The sequence below is a fragment of the Aristolochia californica genome, unplaced genomic scaffold (genome assembly GCF_029961685.1).
Source record: "Aristolochia californica isolate CCGP_79_NKW_82.1479 unplaced genomic scaffold, dmAriCali1.0.hap1 SCAF_11, whole genome shotgun sequence".
Lineage (NCBI taxonomy): Eukaryota > Viridiplantae > Streptophyta > Magnoliopsida > Piperales > Aristolochiaceae > Aristolochia > Aristolochia californica.
In genome coordinates this window covers 8,968,614-8,982,677 of record NW_027181782.1, presented here as the reverse complement: position 1 = coordinate 8,982,677, position 14,064 = coordinate 8,968,614, and positions in this window count along the sequence as shown.

Genomic DNA, 14,064 nt, shown 5'->3' with positions numbered 1-14,064 from the left:
CCATTTTGAGCCTCAAAAGCTTGAAAATAGCATCTTGGTTGCAAAAGAATGTAGTGAGCTGACGAGGGAAGATAAGAAAAATGTCAAAACAAACTCCAAGACAACAAACATCTTGTTATGAGCCCTAGGATCAAACGAGCTCAATCAGGTCTCCATATGTAAGAGCACTAAAGAAATTTGGAAAATACTTGAGGCCATTAATAAAGGAACCACCAGAGTTAAAGACTCTAGAATCAGTGTATTGATAGAGCAATATGATGAATTTAAAATGAAATTGGGTGACCCAATTACTAAGATGAACTCAAGATTCACGCATATAATAAATGAGTTGAATATCTTAGGAGAAGAGATTTCCTTATATAGGCAAATGAAAAGCTTCTCAAGGCACTTCCAATGTTGTGGAACATGAGGAAGAAAACCATTCGTGAAAATGTTAATTTTAGAACAATAAGCTCAGAAGAGCTACTAGGAATCCTTGCCACATATTAGATGGAACCAAAAGATGTAGAGGAAGAACAACCTAAGAAGAAGAACATTTCTCTTAAGGCCAAAACATGAGCTGAAAGTAATTCTAGTGAAGTGAACTCAGATGAAGTGAGTTTCATCACCAGACATCTTCAAAGAGACTATAGGGAAAAGAAGAACTTCAAAAAATGCCAATTTAGAACTCAAAATGACAAATCTCAAAAGATAATTGATATTTTTTTTGAGTGTGGTAAAATAGAACATAGAAGGAACAAATGTCCAAAGTTAGAAAAAAAGAACCCCTTCCTCAAGCAAAGATCCCAAAAAAAAGAAGAAAATTTTGATCATAGCTTGGGATGTAATGGAAGAAGAGTCTAGCCAATCGGAAGAAGAAGAATGTGACGTTGAACTCATGACTTTAGAAGACATTGATAACGAATCTACAACTTCCAAAGAGGTATGTCTCCGAGCCAATGCATTGAAAAAAAAATTGGATTTTGGATAGCGGTTGCTCAAGGCACATGATCGATGACAAGAAGAAGTTCGTTGAACTCAATCCCAAAGATGGTGGTCATGTAACTTTTGGAGACAATAGCAAAGGTACAATGAAAGGAATTGGTCAAATCAGTACCTCAACCTCTTTCATATCGGATGTATATTACATAGAAGGGTTGATGCATGATTTACTTAGCATTAGTCTATTTTGTGATAAAGGAAATTTTTTTTCATTTGAAAAAGGACAAATGCTTAGTAAAGAATGAGAATGATGAACTAGTTCTAGAGGGACATAGATATAGGAATCTCTATGTAGCTAACATGGTCAATATACCCTTAACTAATGTCATCTGTTTGGGTGTAAAAATTGATGAATATTGGTTATGGCATAATAGACTAGGACATATTGGAATAGATTCCTTAAACAAATTAGTGAAAAAGATCCTAGTGAGAGGACTACCAGATCAAAAATTTGTAAGAGAGAAAACTTGGAAAGCAATACAAAACGTCTTTCAAGGCTAATAATATAGTTTCAACCTCTTATCCTCTTCAACTAACCCACATGGACTTAGTTGGATCTACCAAAACTTTAAGCCTAAATGGGAACCGCTTTAGCCTAGTGGTGGTAGATGACTATTCAAGGTTGACATGAGTAGATTTCCTAGCCCATAAGGATGATGTTTTTCTAACCTTCGTTAAATTATTTGAAAAAGTTCAAAAGGAACAAAGCTACAACATTATCAAAATTTGGAGTGACCTTGGAGCAGAATTTTAAAATTCACATTTTGAGGAGTATATAGTATATACCATACATTCTTAGCTCCTCAAACTCAACAAAATGGTGTTATTGAGAAAAGAAATTAAACCTTAATCGAAATGGCTAGAGCTATGGTTCATGCATACAACATGCACATAGGTTTCGGATCAAAGCTGTAAATACCGCATGTTACATCATTAATCAAGTAGGCATAAGGCCACTTTTCAACAAAACTCTGTATGTGTTGTATATGGGCACCCTTCCCAATATTACTTATTTTATAACCATTGGATGCAAATTATTCATATTGAAAAAACCAAAGGAAAAATTAGGGAAACTAGACTCCATATTGATATAGGAGTTTTCTTGGGTTATTCTTCTCATAGGAAAGCTTATAGAGTTTAAAACAAGACATCTATGAGAGTAGAGGAGTTTCTTCAGATGTTATAGAGAATGTTGTTGCAGTTTTGATTAGGGAGGTTGCAAGTAAAACCAATGATTCTACTGGTGATGGGAAATAGAAGATTTTTTAAAGCTCTTCCAGCCTTACATGATCTTAGTGGAGAGAGAGGAGCCCGTGTATCCCCTTCTAGTGAAGGCGTTTTACACAAACCTTGAGATCGTGGACCTTGGGCCTCATAGTCTCAAGATCTCCTCTTATGTGAAGAAAACACCCATATCTATTTAGACACCCACTCTGAATAATCTCCTCGGCTCCACACTAGCATGACAAGATTTATAAAAGAAAATTGGTCGACAGATCTCCATGAGAACTGATCGATCAATATGTTACCGTAGGTCCAAAAGTTAAGCTGATCAATCAATAGATATTCTTTCTATCTATGCATACAAGTATGATTGATCAGTGTATTTTCCTTTGATCAATCATGCTTTAAATCCCTTACTGGCAAGGTTCGAACTGATCGATCAATCTGGAGGGACGATTGATCATTCCATGAAAGTTCTTCTTACCTAGACAAAAATGATTAACTAATCCAATTTGTGTGATCAATCATGCATTATAGCATGAAATAGCCATGTCCTGGCTGATCAACTAATCGATAAGGTTGATCGATCATGCTTTATATTTTTGGCTTGCATAGTTCTAGATGATGGATCATTATCAGTTACTAATGGATTATTCCATTGCTAGTCTTAAAATGTAGGCTATAAAGCATGAGAATTTTATCTAAGTGCTTTAAAATGTTTCTAAGTGATATTTATGATGATACTAAACATGTTTAATTGCAATTTATAACCTAAAGCTCTGATTCCACAAATATACTTAAGGAATAGAAAGTTTGGAATGTTCTCTTACAAAAACTGATAGAGTATAGATGTTTGTCTATATTGCTTGAACTCGGTCTTCTCGTTGTCTTCTTCCTTGTGGATGCTTCTTCAGAAGATGTTCTTCAATTGTGCTTGAAGTCTTGATTTTGGCTTTTGATGCTTTAGACCTTGCGATGCTCTGGAAGGTAAAGTATCTAAAATACTTTCATTTTTAAGTTATTAGTTCAATTAACTTTTGTTATCATCAAAAGCAATGTGGGAGTCAACTTAAGGTCTACAATCTCCCCTTTTTTATGATGACAAAACCTAACTTGGAAAAAATAAGAATTACCCTTCCTAAAGGGTTGGAGTTAAGAAAATGATGCAATTTTATCATAAGCTCCCCCTTAATCTGTGCATAGTTTTTTAATCCTTGTTTGCATAATTTTGTGTGTCCTTAGGTCTTTTTTATCCAGATTTCCTATTTTTTTCTCCCCTTTTTTGTCATACTAAAAAAGAAAGTTAAATGAAATTTAGAGAATAGAACAAAAAGCGACTCAAAGGCCATATCATAAAGATTTTCAAAGTGTTTACAAAATGATGTGTACAAGTATAAAAGTCAAAATATACAAGTATATCAATAGAACCATGTATACTTGGATTTAAAAAGAGGATGGGTGGATCCTAGATCAACTAAGCTGGACGTGGAAGTCGACTGAGGATAGTGTCAAGAAGATGCTCGATTTTCTATTGTCATGCCTTGAAGTCGTCCAAAGTCAATATAACTGTTACCTAGGTAGCCTAAACATCATCTATGACATCGTCTAGAGCAGAGAACCGATTGGTGGATGATGAGCTGCCTTGTTCCATTCTTTTCCTCTTCGAGAACTCGAATTGTTTTGTGGAAGGCTCAGACTAAGCTCGTCTCCGGAAGCGATAGGCTGTGGGGGTAGACTCCTTCAATATCTTTTCCTTTTGTATCAACTATCCGCGCCATTTGGCAAACCCAAATATTCCAACTTTGATTTCTCCTATGGACATCTTTTTTGTGATGTCCATGGGTACCTCATCCAACAGGTCTACACCACTATGAATGAGGATGGTGGTGATCTCCTATGAGAATGTTAGACTGTCTGCCATGGAGAACAATAGTATTGGCCATTCTACTAGCCATGAAGCACCCATAATCCAAAGGGACCTTTTGAAAGATTGCCATCAACCAGAAAATATCAACTGTAGAGACCTGTGAGAAGGTTCCCTTCCTAGGATTCTGAATGTGAGTCACTATCTCCATGATGACTCTTTGAGGCATGGTGAAGTGTCGTATCCTCACCACATAGGAGCTCCTTGATGTCTGTCCAAAAATAGTGAAGATTGCATCTTGTAGATCCTGAGGGAGGTCTTCATGGAGATTCTTCAGCTAGTTTCTTTCACATATCTCGTCATGCCCATGACGGTGGAGCCAAGGAGATCATTAAGAGAGGAGACTAAATAGAGATGGGCATTTTCTTCACATAGGAAAAAATCTTGAGACTGAGGCCCAAGCTCCTCAATTTCCAAATTAGTGGAAAACACCTTCACAAGAAGGCTGGAAGTGCTTTTCCTCTCACAAAAGGGAAAACTTTCGTTGGTTCAATGACTCTTATAGGGGTAAAAGTTGAAAAATACCATTCTCTTTGAAGTCTAATAGGGAAGTACTCCCTCCAATTAGGCATTTCCTCGCAAGCATCATTCTCCTTCTTCAGAGTCTTCTGCTTTGCAATGAACTTCATCCTAACCATTTTTCTAGGTTCTGTTTTGAGAGAAAAAGGTGCAAAATGAGTGTTTTAGCCTCGAATTTGAAGGAAAATCTCTCAAACGCAAAGTTGGAATGGAGATTTGAGGTCACTAGAGCTTTGGAAAACTGTTGGAATGGGTTTTGAAATAATCTGGGATGAAGAGGTAAATTAAACATTTGAATTTGACTCTTCATCTTCTTTGTTCGTGCCGTGAATTATCGAACATTCGATTTTGATTGATAAACTAATAGGCATTGATCGATCAATGACCTTAGTAGAGTGACTGAAATGTAATCTTTTAATTTTCACTTCACTATTTTGGCACTATAATAGTGGGATGTGTTCATTAAACTCAAAATTTTGGTCTAAGTGAGTCAAGGTGAGTTGCTCGTGCCTAGTTCTCCTTGAAGCTTAGAGAAACAGTCAAATCCCAATTGTAAAAATATCCACTAATTGATTTTTGGTGGGCTCAAACTCAATTTTAATAACCTTGGTTTGGACCAGCTCTATGATGAAATGATGTCTAATTTCCATGTTTTGATTGAGAGTGGTGAACCGGTTTCTAACTTAGACTAATGGTGCTCATGTTTGTCACAATAGACTGAAATTTCTTTTTTCTCTAAGTTGTAGTTGCTACTTCATCCAAAGAATTTGAGCACAACAACTTCCACCCACTATGTATTCAGCTTCGGTAATGGATATTGCAATTGAATGTTGTTTATTAGAAAACCAAGAGACAAACATATTTCCAAGTAATTGGCAACTACCACTTGTGCTCTTTCTGTCAACTTTGCAATTGAAAAAATCAGCATTTGAGTAACTTACTGGATCAATGGCTTAAGAGTTTGAGTACCAAAGACCTAAGTTGGGTGTCCAAGTAGATAACAAAAAATTCTTTTTCCCACCAGTAAGTGAGATTCTCTAGAATCAAATTGATATCTAGCACATTAGCATACTAAGAACATTATATCCGATCTACTGGCTAAAAGGTATATTTGGGATCCTATCATGCTTCTATATAGTTTTTGATCTATGGATCTATCGGAGTTATCCTAGTCAAGTTTCAAGGACGAATTCATGGGTGTGCTTATTGACTTAAGATTATCGATGTCGAATCTCTTAAGCAATCCCTTAGTGTATTTGGACTGATTTATGAATGTGCTATTTTCAGTTTGAGTTACTTGAAGTCCAATGAAGAATGTGAGTTCTCCCATTAAACTCATTTCAAACTCATTCTTCATTACACTGGAAAATTCTTGACGTTGAGAGGGGTTTGTAGAACCAAATATGATATCATCCACATAAATTTGAACGATAATCAAGTTTTGATCATGGTTCTTAGTAAATAGAGTCTGATCTACACTTCCTCTCTTATCGCCGTTATTTTCTAAGAATTCTCTTAAATCTTTAATACCATGCTCTTGGAGTTTGATTTAACCCATACAATTATTTATGTAATTTTTATACATGGTCAATCTTACTCACATCTCCAAATCCTTTGGGTTGTTCAACATATAATACCCATTTAAGAAAACACTCTTTACATCCATTTGGTACAACATGAATTCCTTGTGACAAGCATAGGCTAGGAGGATTCAAATTGCCTCTAGTCTTGCTACAAGTGCATAGGTTTCTTCAAAATCTATACCTTCTTCTTGGTTATATCCTTTAACAAGTAACCTAGTTTTTTTTTTTTCTCACTACTTGATGTTCTTCATTCGGTTTGTACCTAGAGACCCATTTTGGTACAATGAATTGTTGATTTTTGGGTCTAGGCACTAGAGTCCAAACTTTGTTTCTTTCAATTTGGTTCAATTCTTCTTTCATTGCCATGATCCAAAAGTCATCTTTTACCACCTCGACAATGCTTTTGGGCTCTATTTGAGAAACAAATGCACTATTTGCAATAGTCTCATGAGTTGCTCTTCTAGTTGCAATCTTTCTTTGGGGTCACCAATAATTTGTTCTAGAGGATGATCAACCATTAAATTTTAGTTCTTTGGCTCCATAAATGGCTCTTCTTGGTTATTCAGGTCAATTGGGTTATCTTCAAGATTTTGGTCTTTAGGTTGAGATCTTGGGGATGAATCGAAGGGGTTTGCCTCTTCATAATAAAATATTGAAGTTGGAGTTGGATTTGGTGAATCAGATTCGTTAATGTTATGGTCCCGGATGTGACACATGGATTCGTAGGGAGGAGGAAGAGGAAGACAAAGATCAAGCCACAGGGAAGTTTGAAAACCCTAGGTTCGTTAAGGAGAATGCACACCCTTGAGCTCGTTGAGGAGAACACAAAACCCTGTTTAACCTAAAATTAATGCTTGCCTTTCTCATTACTCATATCCCTTAAATAGGGTTCACCCTTACAAGTTTTAAGATAAAATATTACAAAAATACCCCTTGTGGCTGAAAACTGAAATAAAATAAAGTAAATTAAAGAAAAATAATTAAAATAATAATGTTATTGCGTGCATAACATTACACCACCTAGAAGAAAGAGTTTGTCCTCAAGCTCGAAGGTAGGTCTGCTTACCCGTGCCGACGTCTCCATCCATTCGCAAGTATCAACCGTGATATCTATGTCAGCAAGTTGGACTACAAAATTGGAGCATCCAACCAGAGAAATAACTTTTTTTGGTCCAATGTAGGGATGCGTGCCGCATGTCACTACATCTCCCCAAGTAGCATCTCTGCCTTCCCTCAGTCCTGGATTGCACTACCTACACTTTGCCAGCATGGCAGCAACAACATCATGATCAACCCCCTGGGATTGAGAAGACTCAGCAGCACTAACCCCTTCCAATTGCTTCACCTTGAAACACTCAGAGGCCCCGGTAGAACGAGCCAGGCCACATGTTTCCAGTAATTCAGACGAGCCAGCAGGTAACTAAACAACACTAGGAAGCCCACTACAAGCTTTTCTCTCATCACCAACATCAGCAAAAAACCCAACTTTGTATGAATCCAACCAGTTGTTCCTTCTCAAAAATCCAGAGAGCACAAGTTGCTGCTCACTGTCCTGGAGTACAGCAAACACCTCCCCATACGTTGAGATCTCTACCGCAGGTTTTTGAATCCATTCAGAGGGAAGTAATGAAAGGAGATCACCATGTTGACTACAACAACAACAAGAATTTTAAATTACATCATTCTCTCACTAGACCCTAACCCATTAAGCACTGCATTAGCGGGAGGACCTTGGCCAATAAAATAGTTGTTGTTCCAAACCTGGAGCACTGGTAAATAAAATGGAACACGATCAACAACTATAGGTGGCATTGCAACAAGCCTCATTTGGACGAATTGTCTCTGCTGCTGCGTGCACTTCGGAGGCCTCTCTTGGCCTTCCCCATGGGGTCCTCTGCTCTTCACTTTCTATCCAGTAGATACCTTCTTTGGCCTATTTTTGGCAGCAGTGTCCTCTTCATCATCATCATCGTCATCAACATCTGCATCATCTTCATCCTCATCCCCTTCTATATCATCAAACTCATCACCCTGAACAACCTCTCCCATAAACCATGAGACAACATGTGGGATAATTTTGGCTCTGACGGTGGATCCAATTACTCCATGTACTATCTCATATCTCTTGGTATATAGTGGGTCATAAAGTTTCTGGGACTTGGCTGCAAGAGCTGCTCTCTCCTCAAAAAAAATTTCCTCAAGCTCATCATGTTGTTTCTGAATGTTATTAGGAACAAAAAACTTTCAACGTTATTGTCTGAAGCATTTCTGCAATTGCATCAGATATTTGTTTGGACAGAGAATAGTTATTATCTTCAGTAAGGAACTCATAAATCACCCCATCCACCTCAAGCATATAACACCCTGGAGACTTATTAATTCCTCTTTCCTTTATCTGTTTTCTCACCTTTGACATTGCAATTCCAGACCATGAACAAAATAAATAAACTTTGCCAATCACAGATTGATCAACTGCAGCACCTGCTAATATAAGAGTTCCTGCAAGTGGTTCAAGTGCCACCCCGAAGCATAAGCACTAGATTCAACACCACTGGAATCATACTTTCCTTTTCCAGCACTCTGGGTTAGTCCCTTGATTGCATGCAAATAGCCATTTGCATCCTCAAGAAGCACCTCGGCTGGGCTGGCAAGCAGCAGTGTATGCTGGACTGCCACAACAACCTTGTTTGCTTGGCTGGCTGGCAGCAGTGTATGCTGGATTGCCATTAACTCAACTGGGTGAAGAGAGCCTTTTCTGGGTTTAAATAACTCAATGGAGTGGAATTTCCTCGTTGCCCATAAACACCGCCATACTGCTTGCCTAAAGATGGACCAATCAATTGTATTGTTTCAACCTTGTGTTCACAGAGTAGGACAACAGTAATCACTGCAGCATGTCCCTAATAATCATCATCTATAGATGCACCCTGTGATTCATTTCCATTTTCTTCTACATTTTCCAAGTGTTGCTCATCTGCACCACTTCTAACCGATTTTATTGTTTTTTGTTGAACCCATTTCTGCATTGCCACCACAACAACAATTTGAAAATTTGGAAGTGGCTCTCCTGCCCACCCCACGAATACAACAGCAGCAGAAATATGAAACTGCTGAACCCATTGCTGCATTGCCACCCCAGCAGCAATATGAAAAATTGGAAGTGGTTGTCCTGCCCAGCCCAAGAATGCCACATCATGAGAAATTTGAAACTTTTGAAACCATTGCAGCATTGCCCCCACAACAGCAATCTCTTTCTTTATAGAAACAGGATTAGCACCAGATGTTACACTAAGCAACCCAAGTTTGACTATCGCCCTGGCAAGTACTGAAACTGTTGGAGTCCAATCACCAGCAGAGCCATTGGTTTTACTTTCAACCTCCCTAATCAAAACTGCAGCAACATTCTCCATAACATCTGAATAAACTCCTCTACTCTCATAGATGTCTTGTTTTAAACTCTATAAGCTTTGCTATGAGAAGAATAACCCAAGAAAACTCCTATATCAATATGGGGTCTAGTTTCCCTAATTTTTCCTTTGGTTTTTTCTATATGAATAATTTGCATCCAATGGTTATAAAATAAGTAATATTGGAAAGGGTGCCCATATACACCTCATACAGAGTTTTGTTGAAAAGTGGTTGTATGCCTACTTGATTAATGATGTAACATGCGGTATTTACAGCTTTGATCCAAAACCTATATGCATGTTGTAAGCATGAACCATAGCTCTAGCCATTTCGATTAAGGTTTAATTTCTTTTCTCAACAACACCATATTGTTGAGTTTAAGGAGCTAAGAATGTATGGTATATACTATATATTCCTCAAAATGTGAATTTTCAAATTCTACTCCAAGGTCACTCCAAATTTTGACAATGTTGTAGCCTTGTTCCTTTTGAACTTTTTCAAATAAATTAACGAAGGTTAGAAAAACATCATCCTTATGGGCTAGGAAATCTACTCATGTCAACCTTGAATAGTCATCTACCACCACTAGGCTAAAGCGGTTCCCATTTAGCCTTAAGGTTTTGGTAGATCCAACTAAGTCCATGTGGGTTAGTTGAAGAGGATAAGAGGTTGAAACTATGTTCTTAGCCTTGAAAGACGTTTTGTATTGCTTTCCAAGTTTTCTCTCTTACAAATTTTTTATCTGGTAGTCTTCTCACTAGGATCTTTTTCACTAATTTGTTTAAGGAATTTATTCCAATATGTCCTAGTCTATTATGCCATAACCAATATTCATCAATTTTTGCTCCCAAACAGATGACATTAGTTAAGGGTATATTGACCATGTTAGCTACATAGAGATTCCTATACTTATGTCCCTCTAGAACTAGTTCATCATTCTCATTCTTTACTAAGCATTTATCCTTTTCAAATGAAAAATAATTTCTTTTATCACAAAATCGACTAATGCTAAGTAAATCATGCATCAACCCTTCTATGTAATATACATCTGATATGAAAGAGGTTGAGGTACTAATTTGACCAATTCCTTTCATTGTACATTTGCTATTGTCTCCAAAAGTTATATGACCACCATCTTTGGGGTTGAGTTCAATGAACTTCTTCTTGTCACCGGTCATGTGCCTTGAGCAACCGCTATCCAAAATCCAAAATTTTTTCGATGCATTGGCTCGAAGACATACCTCTTTGGAAGTTGTAGATTCGTTATCAATGTCTTCTAAATTCATGAGTTCAACGTCACATTCTTCTTCTTTCGATTGGCTAGACTCTTCTTCCATTACATCCCAAGCTATGATCAAAATTTTCTTCTTTTTGTTATTGGGATCTTTGCTTGAGGATGGGGTTCTTTTTTTTCTAACTTTGGACATTTGTTCCTTCTATGTCCTATTTTACCACACTCAAAACAAATATCAATTATCTTTTGAGATTTGTCATTTTGAGTTCAAAATTGGCATTTTTTGAAGTTCTTCTTTTCCCTATAGTCTCTTTGAAGATGTCTGGTGATGAAACTCACTTCATCTGAGCTCACTTCACTAGAATTACTTTCAGCACATGTTTTGGCCTTAAGAGAAATGTTCTTCTTCTTAGGTTGTTCTTCCTCTACATCTTTTCCCTATAGTCAAGAAAAAGTGCTGACCAAAAGATACTTTAACCAGACCTCTTATCTTGCTTTTAGATTAAGAGGGAAAAATCAATCAAGAACACCAAATCATCAAAGAATCAATTTCCTTTTTCTTTCTTGCCGATAAACTAAGATCTTCCAAGATCTTTCCAAAAATATTTTTTTACGCCAAGTTGTAAAAAACAGTCTTGGATTCAGTCCATTTTGGTTTAGGCAAGATCTGATTGATTGAGGATAAATAAATCAAGTGGAGATCTTGAGGTGGTTTGAGATCTCTAAAAAATAAAAACTTACCTCAAATATGTTGGTGCCACCTTGATTTTTCCAAAAAACACTTCCTTAATTCCTTTTTCCTTGCTTCGTATTTTGTAAAAGAATATTTCAAACTTGATTTCACGTGGAAATTTATGCAAGAAGAAGGAGGCAACTTGTGGCTTTGAATCAAAACAAGAGTTTTGACCTCTTCTGAAAAACTCTTCCACAAGTTCTTAAAAAAACTTCTTTCAACTTATCCTCTTATCAAAAGAATTGTGAATTTTGGCATGTCAAATCATGCATGAGCTTATTAATATGACTATAAACTCATAAGAAATCCGAGATCATGAAGAAAAATAATCTCCTTCAAATACTTAAGCTAAGTGGAGTTCCAACTCCTCAAATATTAAAGAATTGACTAGTGGAAAGAGTAGCATAGTAACAAGGTGATTATCTTTTTAAAATAAAATGAATCTAAACTCACAATAGGCTCAAGAGAATCGTTCTTCATTAAAAAACAAACCTGCATCCACAAACAATAACTTCTCATGCAAAACATTTCAACATAAACCAATTTTCAACTAAGAACTTGCAAACCGACTGAAAAATCCAGCTTTTGACAAGCTTCTTCCAATTCGAGAGATATAAATTTCCATACTTTCATAGGATAAAGAGAATAATCTCTAAATCATCTTCCAGAGATAAAAAAAACCCGAGAGCTTGAAGCCATAAATAGGTGATAATAACAAGAACGAAAAACTTATCTCAACAAGCTTCAACCTTGTTTTACAAAGAGCCTTTCATGAGTAGTTTTGATCATAAAATCTTTAGAGCACTTTCTTGATGTGGGGATCCTAATTGCAATGCTCTGATAGCATTTTGAAGTTAGAATCCCATGATTAGAACCTCGAGTAAAGTAAGAGAGGAAGAGGTAAAGAAATTGAAAAGAGAAGAGAAGAAGGGAAGAGAAGGCAAAGAGAGAGCTCAAGTAGAGAAGAGAGAAAAGGAGAGAAAGAGCCTTTAGGCCAAGAGAGAACTTGGATGAATTGAGATAAGGAGAGAGAGCTTGATTCTTTACCCCAGCCAATGGCCTCTATTTATAATTTTTTAGAGGATGTTACAATGTCTATAATGCCCCTAGGGCTACAAGTTTTGCATAAAAAGACATAAGTAGACATGTTCTTCTTGACTAATTACATCCTTGTGCCATGTTTATGAGATGACTTATTATTTGCCATCAGGCCACCTCTCTTGGACATGTGGGCCTTCTCCTTGGTCGTGTGGGTTTGAGCCCACTTTCTAACAAACCTATTGTAATCTAGATATATAGGGCCTAGTTACAGCTACAATCTAGCCAATCTCTTCGAGAGATTATTTGCAAAAGCATGTACTTGAGCTTCATGTGGCTTAAAAGAGAGCCAAAATCTCTTTGATGTAAATTCCATCTATTAGAGATAAAAGTCTTAGACGAGGAATACTAATAGGGGAACATCAATAGCAAAAAATCTTGTGTTATCCCTATAATGTGTGAATGTTTTTACTTTAAAATTGCATGATTGTATGTTCTATATTTCCATGTCTTAGTTAAATTATTAATTATAAATCTCAATTCAGCCCCTCTTGAGAAGCTATCGGGGCCAACAAACATTACCTTTGTTTGACTTCAAATTCCCTTTGATGTCTTTATCTTTGTTCAACTTGTCTATGCAACATACCCATTATATTTTTGAAGACATAATGGATCCGTAGAGAGATACAATTCTCAAAGTTCATATCTTGAGAGTAATAACTCGAATAGGATTGAATGTGATATCGTCTTCATCTATCCAATTAGCCAAATTGAAATGACAACACTAGCAACCTTTTAAAAGTTGACGACATGCACAACTATTGACCTATGGCCTCACATAGTTCTTGTATTATGACTGCATAACATGTTGAAATTCTACTAACAATAAAGATGAAGATGATGTGCCAACAAAAGGGGGAAATGAGGGGAAGAAGAAGAAGAAGAAGAATTTGCTTGATGATGTTATGAAAGAAATGTACAAAGAGGAAACCCTATAGTTGGCTTGTTGAGAGAGCCCTTGGATAAGTTCAATAACTATATTATATAACTTGGATCCAAACTTGAATTTCCTCTACCTCTACCATTAAACCATCGATCCCATCTCCACACAAACACACACACTCCCCTCAAGAAGCCCATCACCATCTCGTTACTAAACTATGTAGAAAAATTTCCTCCTATTGACTTTTTTAAGCTTTCACAACAAAATAACAAATATATACAGAAGAGACTGATCACAAGAAAACTTCTCAATTAGTTTTTCAAAAGATGTTTCAAATGGCAGGTTAAAAATGTCAAGTACAAAAATACTTCATTAACAGAAATCTTAACTTTAGCAAATATTTATTTTATGACCATTGTCCCTCTATGACATGATACAAAACCTCTTCAATGAGTCAGTACCATATTATGACAATAA